The 16119-nt window shown below is 39.2% G+C and overlaps 1 pseudogene; it reads left to right on the plus strand.

Moving 5' to 3' along the window:
• The first annotated feature begins 1862 nt into the window (after window positions 1-1862).
• Window positions 1863-15000, plus strand: LOC144301550 (eukaryotic translation initiation factor 1-like; annotated as a pseudogene).
• Window positions 15001-16119: the final 1119 nt, after the last annotated feature.

A 16119-nucleotide genomic window follows, 5' to 3' on the forward strand; every position in this document is an offset into this window, starting at 1 on the left:
AGGTTAAATATGATACAGAAAAAAATAAAAGAATAAGACAGCCCCGTTATTCCCAAGATAACACAGGACTTCTTCATACTCACTACATAATCTTTCAAAGTATAAACTTTCAACAAGTATATTTTCTTTGTGTCCTCCTCTGATCTCCTATGATTACAACCCTGCTACTCAAAGCCTTTGAGGTTTCAGCAATTCTGAGACTGGCATTAAGATCCCCCTACCAGCCACCATCAAGATCTGATCTAATCCTACCATGCAAATTCCTACCAAATATTAACTTCTACATACTGATGATTTCTATCCAAGTTACAATATTTTTCCTATTAGTGGGTATCTTTATAGTGTTTTTCTGCCTTAAAAGGCTTTTTCCACCCTAGCTTTGCACCTCCCATCCAAGGTCATTTGAATGCTCCTTTCAATCATAAATCCTTCCCTGATCTTCCCAACGGAATTATTGCAGAACCCCATTCTATTTATTTATCCCTCCAACTGCCCTAGTCTTCTACCAGTGTTATCAGTCATATGTCATCAGAAAACAGAAACCACAGTATTTCCCCAAAACTAATTTAGTGTAGAGACTGGTTCTCCAGGTATTTGAGGGCTGAAAGAGCAATAGAGAACACTAAAGATTACCCAGAGATAACAAGCAGCTACCACCCACGGAGCTGAGATAATAAAAAAGAAGAGGTTGGATTACTAGAATTTAGGATCTCAGAGTAGGCACCTTGCAGAATGGGGACTCAGACCTCTAAGAAGGGGCCATGCCTGACTGTTGTTGATCCTTATGGAGAGGAGCAATTAACTAGTTTGGGGAGTTCAAGGAAGCTGGCAATTGAAATCAACTGTCACTCTTAAGACAAACTGTTCCCACTTGGGTGAAATGTCACTGTGAAGGTGGATGCCAGTAGGAAAAACAAACAAGAACAATGAAGCCCCTCCCAGCTCCTCCCTCCTTCTTTTGTTCATGTCACTCCAGTGCTTCTTGGGACCTACCAGGAAATGAGTTGGCAAATGAGTTTAGAAAATACAGTTTGCTGGGTCTGAGCCCCAGAATGGTAAGGCAACATACAAAGGTGGAATTGAAATCAGACAAGGCAGGCATTCTGGAAGACTGAGGGAAATGCTTTGAGGTAGTTCTTCCTTTAGTACCTTTAAACTGTAAAGTATAAAAGTTGATCGTGCAGCCACCACATAGGGCTGGTCCAAGTCCCAGTGGTAACTCTTACTTTTCCACTAACAAGCTTCCTTTTTACAATGAAACATCTCCATTCACAGCACCAAGAGGATCTCCAGACACCAAAACCAAAACTCTTGTAATCTACCAACTTCTTCCTCTTTATCGTACACTACTCATCCACAACCAAGTCCTACTCATAATATCTTGATCTCTATCCCCACTGCCGTCACTCATTTCCAATCCCTTTATATTTGACTGGCTGAAAATTACCCGGTCAGTCTTTACTTCTTCTAATCTCAAATGTCTTTGTCCACCAAGTACTGTGTACAACAATGTGGTAGTCACAGAAATAAATATGTTGGAGAGACCATGTTAGCACATACTTTTAAATGATACAAGTAATGACATAATACTTCCAGTGGATATTTTGGAATCCATAAACAAGAGGAAGCAATGAGATTAGAGGTATCGAAGCCAGACAGGAGATAAACATTGAGGGATAATACAAATTATTTAGACAAAAGAGACAGGAAAAAAATAGGGGAAGAGGGCACTCCAGATTGAAGGACATCATAAGGAAGAGTGAGAGGAAAAATGATCATCTTGACTGTTTGGGGATGTAAAGCAGAGAGAATTAATCACATCTCAGGATGCATCCGGGAAGTATCAGAAGGTCCTTGTTAGGATGGCAGCTGTTTTGTCGATGGATACAAATGAGCTGTTGAAGACCTGCATCCAAGGTACTCTGGAAACACCAGTAACGGTAAGTGGAATTGCCATTTCGAAGAGTCTAGCCATTGTTTTGAATGCTCTTCCTGCCTCTGAGATCACACACTGATAGCCTTAGCTTCCCAGTGTTCAAACAATTTTGTTGACTTTCCTCTGCTCCAGTTTACTTTACTCTTCATTTAAACACTAAGTACTTTCATAGCAACTTTGCATAAGTCATATCTCTTCTCATTTTGTACAGGATTTTTCTTTTTAAAATAGAGTGGTCACTTGAGTCTCAGTTAAGGTACTTTTGTCAGCAAGGAAGAGAAGATGTCAAGAACGGCTGGCACATTTAAGGAAAACATGCTCTGTGTAACAAGAAGACCTGAGTAATCACCAAGACCAGATGGGCTTTTCCAGGGATGGCTCTGAATGACTGGAGCAGTTCTAGGAGTCCCAGGTTTAACAACACCATCTCAAGTCAGAAGAGAGGAGAGGGCACCCCCCCTTGCCTGTGTCTCTTTTTAAATCAGAGAAACAAACAAAAAAAAAAAATAAATCAGAGAAACATTTTCAGTCACTCCCCAGACAAGGCTCTCCCCTCATATCTCTTGGGCCAAAATGGTGTCATGTGCCCATCTTTAAAGGAATCCTTTAAAAGTGAATGGAATAACTGGGATAAGTTTAAAGTAATCAGAACTCAACCCTTAGGGTACAGGACAGTTCCACTCACTCTTGAAGCCAGAAACCAGCCAACACCTGAAAAAACATCAGGTTCTGTCACCACAGAACAGGGGTTGAGCAGGGCTGGAGGATGGCAGTTGAACAGGCGGTAATAGCCCTCGCACCATTTTCCCTCCTTAATTATAGTTATTTCATACCTTCCAAGCTTTCTTTTTGTTAACTTCCCAAATTTGATTTTATTTTCTTGATAGAACATTCAATAATTTTTAAAAGATTTTATTTATTTATTTATTTGAGAGAGAGAGAAAGAGAGCACCAGTGAGGGGAGGGGCAGAATGAGAGGGAGAGGGAGAAGCAGACTCCTGGCTGAGCAGGGAGCCAGACATGGGGCTCCATCCCACAACCCTGAGATCATGACCCAAGCTGAAGGCAGACGCTTAACTGACTGAGCCACCCAGGTGCCCCACAGTCAGTGTATTTTTTTTAAAGGTTGATAATACACATAAAAATGAGTGTTGATTTGCTCTCATCTGTCATCCTTAAACAATCTGCCCAACATACCAAGTTCACCCCTTCATTATTCTTCCTCTCCACGTAGCCTGAACACTGCACTGTCCTTAGCATTTTTCACATTCACGGCCTTTTTATATCAGAGGTTCAACAATCACACATGCTCTCCATAGATCTACCTCACTTCTTTACATGGTCCTTAGTGACTTGTGGCTCCTGCCATCTTTCTCACATATCCTGTAAAATCAGAGCTCACCAGAAATGCTTCCATATTACTACCCGGGTTCCATTAAGGGCATCTTTTTCCCTTACAGTTTTGAGAGTGTGTTGTCAAAATTTCACTTCCATGATTCTTCTTTCTCCAACCAGCTTCCCTTTTAAATTTCTCTTTATAAAATTATTAAATGTTTTATCTAACCTTCCTTAGGACTGATTTTCAAAAGTCTGTATTATATGCCTACCTTCTATATTTGTTGGCTCTCAAATGCAAGCAGCAGAATAGTTATATTCTTCCAAAATTCCAGTTCTTTCCACAGAAAGCTTGACTAAAAGAGAAAGTACCTGAACTGAGTTAAAATTTTGGCTTTTCCACTTTAGTGGTTAAAGAAATAACTTCCCCCCAAGTCTGATTTCATGTATATAAAATGGTGATACAAATATCTGCTTCATAAACTGTGAAATTAAATGATGGTGTGTGTGTGTGTGTGTGTGTGTACTATCTCACTCTCATTTTTTTTCAATGTAAGGTTTTAAAATGTCAGAATGTGAAGTTCTTCAAAACTACCATAAAATTGGAGTTACAAATTCAATCGGTCATCATGATCCTGCCTGTGACTGTCCTCTCGGCAGCCTGTAGCCTTCTCCCTTCAAGCTACCTGAAAGTCCACTCAAGTAATTCAAAGTGTGTTTGTGTGACCAAGTTCACATTGACCACATTCTCTCAGGAACTTGGAAAGGTCAGACTCACCAGATGCAGGGCCCTTTACAGGCATGGAAACATTTTTGAAAATTGCAGTCGTTAATTTGTGGTCCTGCTTGGCTTTTTTCTCTGTGTCATTTCAAGTTAACAGTGTGTTACACAATTAGATATATTTTTTTTTTCCTTTCCCGAGAAGAGAGATCCCTCTAGTGGTTCGAGTGAGTCTTGATTTTTCGGTGAGCGAGGAGAACAGCGAGAGAGAGCCTGTTTAATTCCTATGAGCTGTCGAGTTGATGAGCTGGGAGGAGAGAGGTGAGCTGCAATAGTCAGACACAAAGAAACATGACCCAGTGGGATCTCTTTCTTTGTTATGGGGGTGGCAATCAAGGAATTTTATAGACCTTTAGAGACTTGTAAGATCCTTGCCACTGATCTATCAGGATCTTTCTGATTATCATTTATGATTTATTATCATTTCTTCAATCCCATTTCAGCTCATCTCTCCCCTATCTGCATTGTTGTGGGAATATGCAAATCCCTCTCATGTAACTGCCAAGTCCGCATACAGTGTCCTGCGCATAATTCTAGATGGAAGCAGTTGAGGACTAAGAGTTGGTTAACATTCTTATGTTTGTATTAAAAGAAATAGTCAAGAAAATCCATTGTGCATTTCCAGTTTTGTGGCTTGTAATTCATTAGGATGAAAGAAGAGGGTGATGGGGTCGTTTACTCTCCCTTCAATTCTGATGAAGCAGCTGGAGATATGAAAAAAATCATTCTGCGTGGTCAAAACCAATTAAAAGAGGAATGCCAGCAACCTGCAGTTATGCACATTAAAAAAAATGATGCCGGAGATTTAATTGGATAAATAAAATCAGCTCATACTTGAATAACATTCTAACCAATGACTCCACTGCAGACATTTTGGCAAAGCCATTGCCATGTTTGTATTCAGTCTTCCAGTGGTCACTTGGTTCAGCCTGAGCAAGCATCTATACCTCCTGCACCTGTACCTCCCCCTTGACAGTGGCCAAGAGGAAGACTTAAAGAATGAGTGGCAGATCCACAGTTCTGATCTGCTGGTTCCTGAAGTGACCCTGGCAAACAGAAAAGAAAAATCTCCCATGTCCATAGGACCTTTGTGTAACAGCTGAGCTGCTTCAAGTGTCCCAGATAAAGAGACTAAGCACTGTTCATGTAAATTATCACTTATCTAAAAACTACAGTCATCGGTTACAGAGCATTGTTTGGATGCTCTGGCAATAAATCATTTTTGTGAGTTAATGTGTTGAAATGTATATTGTCCTTCAATGTAAGCAATCAACAGCAATGTCTGTTTTTTGTTCCACTTCAAACTCTTGGTCCCTGGGAAATTTAGAGAGCAAAATGTTTCAATGTCACAGTATGTGTTTCAGAAATTCCCATTTCTCCCTCTTCAGTTCATGTTGAAGGAATAAAAGGCAGCCAGTAAATGGAAGAGGCAAGACAAAAACAAAAAAGTAAACTGGCTTAATTCACGAATCAGGTATGATTGCAACCTATGATTACATTCCTTGAAGGATGGATATGAAGCCACAAAGACACTACCTGATATTCTTTGTCCATGTTTTATATTTTAGCTACATTACAAATTAATCCTATAGCCCACCCTCATGATTCAACCTTCTTTTTGAAGGTTTTAGCTATCTGCTAAGTTTGACTCATCCCCATTATTTTAGTAATAAAATATCAACTTCATAATAAAATATTCAATACCCTCAAAGTCCACAGGGGAGAAAACTGACACATGAGGCTCCCAAAAAGATGCTAGATGGGTTCTATGGGTCCTTTCCATACTAGGAGAAGGATTATGATACTTTGATGAGGTCACAATCTTCAGTATAACTTGTTTATTTAACAAACAATATTAAGTACCCATAGTGATTCATATTGTGTCAGTTTAGTGAAGGTGGAACCCCATTTCCCAGAATTCTCCTCATTGTATAATTTCAAGTTAGTATGAGCCACAAGTGACACTTTGATAATACCTGAGAGATGGAAGTGAAACAGCAGCAGCCTTTTTTTTTTTTTTTTTTTTTTTTTTTTGAATGCTTGGAAGATCTGTGCGTGTTATTAACTAGGCACTACTAAAACTCATACCTATTGTTCAGTTGCTGACTCACCTTGAAAGTGTGGGGCAGACCCAAGTCTACCCCTTCTCCTGCTCCCTTCAGATACCCCTTTCTACTTCCCTGCTCCTGGGATGGATGAATGTTTGGTTCTGTGACAAAGGACTCAAGTGTTCATTACAGGTCATCTGCAACATCAAAATTGGAGTCTGACGTTGGTTCGAGTTCATTCTTATTAATTCCAGCCTCAAACTCATGGGTTCTAGTGTGTCCTTGCTCTTTACCATTTCACCTTCACATTTTCCTTTCTACTTCAGACATAAAGACAACAGACTCCAGTAGCCTATTTAACCAGCTCCCACAATTGCATAAGGTCAACTCCCTATAATAAAGTCCTTATCATACAACACTCCTGGTGGTTCTGTTCCTCTGACAACCCTGATGATACAGTGCCTACTGTGAGCATACCACTACAACTGGCAATAGGGATTTTAAATATGAATAAGTCAATCTAGTAAAGAAGACTATTTGTTTTCTAGTGCTTCCATAACAAAATACCATAGGCTAAGTGCCTTAAGTAACAGAAATTTATTTTATTGTAGTTCTGGAGGCTAGAAGTCCAAGATCAAGGTGTCAGCAGGTTGAGTCTCTCCTTAAGTATCTCTCCTTGGCTTGTAGATGGCCGTGTTCTTGCCGTGTCTTCATTGGGTCTTTCCCCTGTGCATGTGTAACTCTGGCATCTATTCCTCTTCTTATAGGACACCAGTCCCTTTGGATTAGGCCCTGACTCTTATGACCTCATTAACCTTAATTACCCCTTGAAAGGCCCTATTTCCAAATACAGTCACATTGGGGGTTAGGGCTTCAACAGATAAATTTGAGGGGAAAACAATTCAGTTGATAACAAAGAAGTGGGCATACCAAAAATTGTTATTGCACGTGAAGAATGCGAGGTGGAATTATAGAATGCCATGGAAGGCCACAAGATGGATATATAACACAGTTCTGGAATTGTGGGTTCAGAGATAGGGTGATTATACAATGTATCATCCAAAATGGGACACTTGTGAACACACCAGTGTGCCCTAAAAATAAAAAGACACTGATTGATCTTCATCAGGCATATTCTAGAACTGTCCTGGGAAACCAGGAGCCATAGACACTCTTCAGAAAAGACCTCATAAGGGTGTAACATCTAAGGCAGGAACTACAGAGGAGTAGACGTCAAGGAGATGAAGATGAGCAGGTGGGGAGTGTACTCTAGATGCTCAGGAAGAAAGAATATAATGAGCAAAGACAGAAAGCTGGAGACACAGTGGCATTTTGGGGGAACCACTGGAGATTCCACATGGTGGAAGTTAAGCAAGGGCAGGGGGCCAGACAAGAAGCAAGGTAAGCAGGATTCAGAGGCTAAAGGGGCTCTTGAAGGGTCTGGACTTGGTTTGAAGGCAGGCACAGGCCATTACAAGTTTCAATCATGGCATAATATGATTTACATTTTAGAACAGTCTCTCAGAAATTAGATCAAGATGTGGTAACTGTAATTAGTAACACCGTATCATATAATTGAAATCTGCTAAGAAAGTAGAACTTAAGTGTTCTCACCAGAAGAAAAAAATGATGAATATGTAAAGTAATGGATGTGTTAAGTAACTGGATGGGAGAAATCCTTTCACAACTTTTATGTATATTAAATTACCACGATGTACACTTTAAATATCTTACAACTTTGTTTGTCAATTATACCTTGATCAAGTTGAAATTTTTAAGAGAGAAATTAGATCAAGATAGCAGATTCCTTCAGTTTCTGACTTTTTCCCTTAGATACCTCTTTTCCCCCTACAGACAAAAGAATATTGTTTTAAAGATCAAATGAAGTAATAGTCTTGGGAAACAATAAGAAATTCCATCTATAAAACAGAAATATGGAGGATCTGAAAAAAAAAAAAACAACAGAAATCAAACAGGATCAGATAGACAGAGGAACTACAGTCAAGTGCATGAACCACAGCATCTGGAGCAACTAAGGAGCCAAGTTCAAAAGGCTCTCACCAAAAGAGGGGCAACTTGAATGTCAGTAACGATAGTAACCATAATAGATTAAAACACATCAAATAAGTTTCAGTCTGTAAGCCTATAAAATGATATTGTAGTAAAACTAATTGGTTACCACTGAAGAGTCTCAGTGAGTTATTTTTATAACTGTTAAATAATCAAGTTTTTTGTTTGTTTGTTTGTTTTGTTTTGTTTTGTTTTGCCTTTCCCATATGAACCGTACCAAGGAGTAACCAATACTAGATGAGGGTAAGTTTCTCTTTATAGAAATACTCCAGCTAATAAATGAGGAATGAATGATTTCATTAGTGCATCACCATCTGAAGTAATGGAAGTAGATATTGATCAGCAATAGCTGCTGTAGCCACAAAAGAAAAGCAACTAGACTTTAGATGCTTCCTGATAGAACATAACACAACTCGTGAATTAATTTTGCTAAAAAAAAGGAAAGAAAAAAAGAAAGAGAAAAAGTTGAACTTGAATCTAATCAAACTTTCAGAACACTTACTAATGTACAGGAAATTTAGGATAACACAGGTTCCAAACAGCAAAATTGACCTACATTAATAAAGAAATGGAAAAAAGACTATAAATTGGAAAAGTATTCAGGGACATATCTACTAATTGCAATGTTTAGACTTTATTCATATCCTGATTTAAGGAAGTAAACAGTAAGTCATGATTGGGATAGTAGTGCCCTACTGCAAATCTAGACACTGACAAAATATGCTATGACTAAATATTTTGAGTGTGGGGAATATCTGAGGAGATACTTCCAGGGAGCAATTGCATACATAAGTCTGGATCTCTTGAGACACATCTGGACTAGGGATATAAATGTGGGAATTGGAATCATCTATAGATTCTTGCTTCACACAGGAAGCTGCTAGGATATTAAGCTGTGCATAGAGTTCTTCATTGTCCACAACATTGAGATTTGGGGACGGATAATTCATTATGGAAGGATGTATTGTCCAACACAGGAAGTTTAGCTGCCTCTATCCAACTAGATGCCTATAGAATTTCCTCATCCAATTGTCACAACCAGAAGTGTCCCCAGACATTACTCCAAATTGTACCAGTGTAGTATCAATAATGTAGAGTGAAAAAAGAAGAGAGAGGAGAATGAGGCCTCAGAGTATCAAAAAAGTCTATGATTAAATCACAACCTCACCACAAGGAACTGTGGCCATCTCACTAGACCTTACTTTGCTCATCTATAAAATGGAAACGATATCCTCTAATTCACTAAGTAGCTGTGCAGCAAGTATTTGCGATGGAAGACACTTCATTCATGAGAACACACTTGACGTGCCTCTCTTCCTAAGTGCCCAATATTATTGGCTTCCTTTTCTTTACTTTCTCTCCCATAGCTCCTGGTCTAATTTAGCTCCATGAAATTCCAGAACGCCACTTCTCTTTCTCTTATGGTCAGAAAAACTTGGAGTTTGACCTTGTAGCTTTTGTGCTGAGCCAATACTGCATCTGTGAAGCCACTAATGATCCCCTAGAAGTTGAATGTGAATGTCCACCTTCACCCCCTCCTGAACCCTCTATACAAAGGTACTTTTCTATAAGAGAGGCAAGCAAATAGCCTCAAACAACAAAGGTGACACACCGTTCTTTCCAGAGTCTAAAATCAGAGCCCACACATGCACTTCCCAGAGAGCTCTGTTCATTTAAGAGACAACACAGATACACTGAAGCTCTTTAGGTCAAAAACTAGAGAAAAATGCATAGTTGAGGTGAATGAAAAAGACTTGGCCAGAGGAAAGTCATTCTATCATAAAGGAGCCTCCATTTCTTATTTAGGCTTTGAGAAAAGCCTGACACATGTTTAATGCTTAACTTTTTATTAACAACTTTATTGAGATATAATTCATATACTGTGTAATTCATCCATTTAAAGTGCCCAATACAATGGTTTTGAGCTTATTCACAGATGTGTACAACCACCATCTTAGCAATTTTAAAACATTTTTATAACTACAAGGAGAAATTCCATACCACTTAGCTATCACCTCCCTAACCCCCATTCCCTTAATCCTAAGCAATTATATTCTGGTTTTGACTTCACTAATCTATTTTCTACTTTTGTAGATTTACCTATTCTGGATATTTCATATAAATAGAATCATGTGGCACACAGTCTTTTGTTTCTGGCTTCTTATGAAATTATGAAAAATACAATATTTTCAAGGTTCATCTATGTTGCAGCTTGTATCAGAATTTCATTATTCCCTTTTAAGGTGGATTAATATATATGAATCTAATATATTTTGTGTGCCTATTCATCAGCTGATGAACATTTGGGTTGTTTTCACCTTTTGGCTATTGTGAATAACAGTGCTGCAAAGATTCGTGTACAAATTTTTGTGTGAGCACCTGTTGTCAGTTCTTTGTAATATATACCTAAGAGTGGAACTGCTGAGTCATCTGAGGAACAGCCAAATCAATTTTTACAGTAGCACTGGCATTAACTTAACTCATACTCAAGAAAATAATTTTAGGAAGTTGGATAATGCTTCTCCACACTCCAAAATGGGACATCCCTGCTCAGTTTGGTTGAGTATCTAAGTCAAGTCTCCGAAAAGAAGAAATGGTAGGCATGCAATGCAGACAAGAAGGCACTGGGAACAATTCTGCACTTATCCGTTTTCTTTATTAAAGGGTTTATAGGCTGACCTAGTTAGCAAAATATTGCTGAAAGCTTTGTTTCCGTGGAGAAATACATTCTAAGTTAAAATCAGAGTTCTAGAAAAATGCATTTTTCTGGTCCCACATGGCACCTGGGGCCACTCGACCAGGAAGGATCACCTTCCCTGTCTCCCCAGGCAGCTTTAAGGGACTCTAGCAGCCTGGAATTGCAAAGCTGACTAGATAGATGGGATCCTTCTTTTTTCCTTTCCTTCACAATCTAACAGGCTCTGGCTACTCACCAAACATATATGTGGAAGTTTAAAAACATACATCTACTCCTCGAGGGATTTCCACTTCTTTTTCCTTCTACCATGGGATCATAGGCACTGCACATATCAGAAATATTCATCAGGCAAGTGATCAATAATGAGGGAGCAACCTGATTCTAGGTGAATCTTTTAACTTGAGTTTATTCTAGTGTGGAAATCAACCAAGGGAAAGTAATATCTTCAACGAAAGCAACAATGGCTAACTGGTCTTGAGAGATCACAAGTGGAGATCCAAGAACTTAAGGTCAAGGATTAGGAGTACAGTGAAAGCATAAATAAAATAATGGCTTTGAGTTTGTAAAAATCAAAAATAGGTTGTGAGGTGAAATGCAGAGTAGGTCAGGGTATATGGATTAAGACAAGCTATAAATCCTAGCGTGCCTGTGGTAAGTGTCTTTCTCATTTGCCCCAAATCCCTGTCACCTGGTTTATATGCCTTGTGAAATTCCTCCTCCTGAAGCAGAGAAAGGATCTGTGATTATGAGGAGATATCAATCTTATGATTAGGTTACATTATGTGACAAAGGTGAAGATATAATTAAGGTCCTTAATCAGTTGGCTTTGTAATTAAAAGAGAAATTATCCTGGGTGGGCCTGACCTAATGAAGACTGGCCTTAAAGCAGAAAATTGCCATGTTGAGGGAAGGCCTATGGAAGGAGCCCTCCAGCCTATAGGAAGCATCCTCTGGGAGCTAAAAGTAATCTCTGGCCAACAGCTTGCCAGAAAATGGGGACCTGAGTTATTCAGTTGCAAGGAGATGATTCTGCCAACAACTAGAGGAAGCTTAGAAGTCAATTTCCCTAGTTGAGCTTCCAGATAAGGGTGCAGCCAGCCAAGACTTTAACTTCACCCAAGTGAGACTCTGAGCAGGGAACCCAGCTAAACCTTGCCAGATTCTGACCCTTGGGAAATGGAAGATAATAAATTAATGTTGCAAGATGCTATGTTTGTGGCAATTTGCTATGCAGCAGTAGAAAACTAATGCACTGCCAAAGGGCACTGCACATGGTGCATGCACACTTTGTGCCCTAGGATCTCCTAGTAGCTTTGAAACACTGGGCAGGACCTGCCACATATTCTTCTGTTCTATTGGCCTTTAGTGCAATTATCCTTGACATAGGTTTCATGTCTAAATAGCTTTTTGTCTACATGTCTTGTATACACACCTTTTATAATTAAATGTAATAAATGTTTTTCTATTCCCATCTTGAAGTTGATGCAATGATCTATACAAAGGATTTGCAATGTTAATTTCTTTTGTCCTCTAAGGTAGAGTTCTAAACCGCAAAGCCTTGCAAATGCTTTTCTGCTTTGAATCCCAAGTTGCACTTATAAACAGAATAAGAAGTATAAGAAATTAGAGACTGGTTAGGGCAAGATTTAAAGTTCCTAGGGGAGTGGTAAACCTAACAGAAAACCTGTAGTTTGTCTGCATAATCACACAGACCATTTAGATGTGGGGGGTTATTGTTTAGTTAGCCCAGAATGATATAGAGGCCTTAAGCAATTTTATTTTGGTGATTTCAGAGTACAGAGTGGTATATATCTGTGTCATCCAATTGCAGCTAGAGTAAAAATACACCACAAGATAGACTCACAACTCTCTATTTCATTACAGTGCCAGCACGAAAGCTCCCCCATTTCGTCCAAAGACAGATGGACAACAAATGTCTGTCTGTTATTGCTACACAGCTCAAACTGAATGGAATTTATCAGGATTTTACATCTAATCCCTCTTCTTAAGGGACTCTGGCTGTTAGCTTTGGCAGGCAAGAGAAGGGGAACCAGATGCTTAAATGCTGGAAGGCAGAGTTTTTAAGTTAAAAAAGTTTTTTAATGGCTTTCATTTTCTTGTATTTGCATGTGCCAATCTAAAGCATGAGCACTTCCAATCAATATTGGTGGATTTGAATTATAAATTAATCTCAATAGCCAATCCCTCCTCCTCCAAATAAACCCAAAATGTGCCAACTAAATCTTTAGTAACAGGCATATCTGTGCCTGTTATCCTAGAGAATGAAGCCAGTATTAAAATTTCTGAATAAAAGTGATAAAAAAATGTATTCATGAAGTAAAACATTTTTATTTTAAAATTTCCGTAAAATGCATCCTCTCCTGGCATGTAACATCCTGCTTGTGAAAGTACTTGCAAAGCCTCCAGCTGTTTCTCTTCATTTTCCCCCATCAATTCCAACTAGCATCTTAAAAAGGCACAATAGGATTTTCCCAAATAATCACCAACACATGATGAAATTACTTCTCCAGATCTAAAACTCCAGCAAAGAATTTGTAGGGGATTACTATCTCATTTTCTAATAGTGCCCTATTCAGATGTAGCTACAACCACCCTACAGTTAGAGCAATAATTTTTTGTTGCCACTCTTTAGGGGGTATCCAGTTATCTTAACAACTGTCATGAAATTCTAAAAGAAAAATTAATTTAAATCTGCTCTCGTAAGAAAAAGGACTAAAATGTATTCTATTATCCTTAGGAGTTGGAATAGGAGGAGTTCTGAAATCAGAAATAGAAAATAAGACATCATAATCGCAAAGGGTTAGGGCAATGACTTCCAAACGTGGCTGTTCATAAAAATTGCTTGTAAAGAGGTTTAAAATGCATATTCCCAGGTCCCGCACCATACTTTCCAAATCAGAATTTCTGAGGTGGCATTGAGGATCTGCATTCATAAAGCAATCCCCAGATATTTCCTATGTAGCTGTTCTGGAAACCAGAATTTAGGAACCACAAAAATTAGGAGCTATATCACTACATGTCACTGATTTGATAGAGTGTTAATTGTAGTATAATCTTGATAATAAACTATCCTAACTACTTAAAATTAAAAAGACAGACTTTGGGTCTGAATCCTTGCATTTAACTTCTCATTCTCCCAAATTCTCAATGGGACGACCAGAATTCGAAAATCCTGGAAAATTTGTATCAGCTCTGTGTAGCAGAAAAGGAAACCAAACTATTGTGGGAAAAGTCGAGGCGTTTCTGCAGAATATATTGCAAGCACGACTGGATTGGGAGATCTCCCAATCACTGGGCTGCCTCTGAGGACTCAGAAGTCTCCCCCTTGAGCCCCTTCCCTTCCCAACGCTCAGTACGTACCCCTCCCCCACCCCACTCCCTGCCCTACCTTCTCCTATTGCCACCCTCCTGCATGTCCACTATCTAGAACCTCCACTTTCAACTCCTTTGCTGATGCAAGTAAGGGTGATGATCTGCTTCCTGCTGGCACTGAGGATTATATCCACATAAGAATTAGCAGAGAGGGTGCCTGGTGGCTCAGTCAGTTAAGTGTCTGCTTTCAGCTCAGGTAACATCCCGGGGTCCTCCTGCTCAGAGGGGAACCTGCTTCTCCCTCTCTCTCTCTACCCCTCCACCCTATTTGTGCTCGGCTCGTTCTCTCTCTCTCTCTAATAAATAAATAAATAAATAAATAAATAAATAAAATCTTTAAAAAAAAGAATTCAATAGAGAAACAGCAGGAAGACCCTTACTACCATCCAAGGGATCGCTGGTGATATGATAAAAAGAAACTACTGAAGGCATTTAAGAAGAAATTTGCCTGCGATGGTACTGCAATTGTGCATCCAGAATACGGAGAGGTAATTCGGCCACAGGGTGACCAGCACAGAAATATATGCCAGTTCCTCCTAGAGATGGACTGGCTAAGGACAACCAGCTGAAGGTTCATGGGTTTTAAGTGCTTTTGGCTGACTGAAACTTAAGTGAGGATTTCCTTGCAATGAGTAGAATTTCCCTTCTGTTCCTCGTCCCAAGTTTAAAAACTTCACAGCTTGTGTAATGTAACCATTTGGGGTCTGCTTTTAACTTGGACTAGTGTAACTCCTTCATGCAATAACTGAAAAGAGAAAAGAAAAGAAAACAAAGATTGATTGGGAGAATTGCTGGCCTACTCACAAATCATAAACCAACCCTAAGCAAAGAGCAGTGTGGGCCTGGAGTAAAAGTGGGCATTAGGACCATGGTAGGTTTTGGAAGGAGGTTGCAGATCTAGAGCACACAAGGATGAGATTACACTGCGTGGTTTGCTCCCATCTTACCCTTGAACTATAGAGCAGGCCAAATATAAGAGGGGCAGGGCCGCAGCTGGCTTCTAAAGGGACAGGCTGTGCCAGTTAGCAAACAGAGACATTATCCCAGCAAACAAAGAGGGAACAGACTCTTTTTGGCATAGGGGCAAAACTCCCTGATGTGGCTGGCCCTGGCTTCCAGTCACACCCTACACGGCACAGGGAATCGCCCTGTCCTCTGGTAAAATAAAACTGCAGGAGAGCTGACCCAACCTTCATTTTTTTCTCCTTCCATCCATCCTTCCTGTTTTCCTTCCTTGCTCTCTCTTCTTCCCTTCTTTCCACTCTCTTCTGCTTCTTTCCCCTCTCTGCTTGATTTAGACCAGAACAATCTTTGAAAGAAATCACACAAACTTCCAAACATGGACAAGCCTATAATCTCCTCTACCATCTTACTTATCCAATCACTCCCTCATTCCCTATCCTACCCATGAACGCTTATTCCTAAGGTTAAACAAAGAGAAAATCATAATTCAAAAATTAAGGAGTTTTTAAAAAGCCAATCAGAGTAGACAGAAAAATTATGCCCTATTAAAATGGCTTTATTAGTGCAAGTCAGGAAAAACTATAGAAAATCTCTAATGTGTATTTTCTGAATGATGCAAAAAGACATTTTATCAACTTAGTAAAAGCATGAAGTTATAAAAAAGGTATCACCTGGGAGCAGGAAAAGGTGCTTCGAGATGAAAAAATATGACCATTAAATTTTCTAATGCAATGGGATTCATGAACACAAGATGAGATTCTGTAGAATATGAATCAAGGGATGAGTAAAATAAGCTAGAGAAATTCTTCCAGAACTTCTAGGAAAAGTAGCAAATGTTGCCAGAAAAGTTTAAGCCTTTAGAAGACAGATCCAGGAAAGCTAAAATAAGTTTTAT

Source organism: Canis aureus, chromosome 30 (assembly GCF_053574225.1).
Source record: "Canis aureus isolate CA01 chromosome 30, VMU_Caureus_v.1.0, whole genome shotgun sequence".
Lineage (NCBI taxonomy): Eukaryota > Metazoa > Chordata > Mammalia > Carnivora > Canidae > Canis > Canis aureus.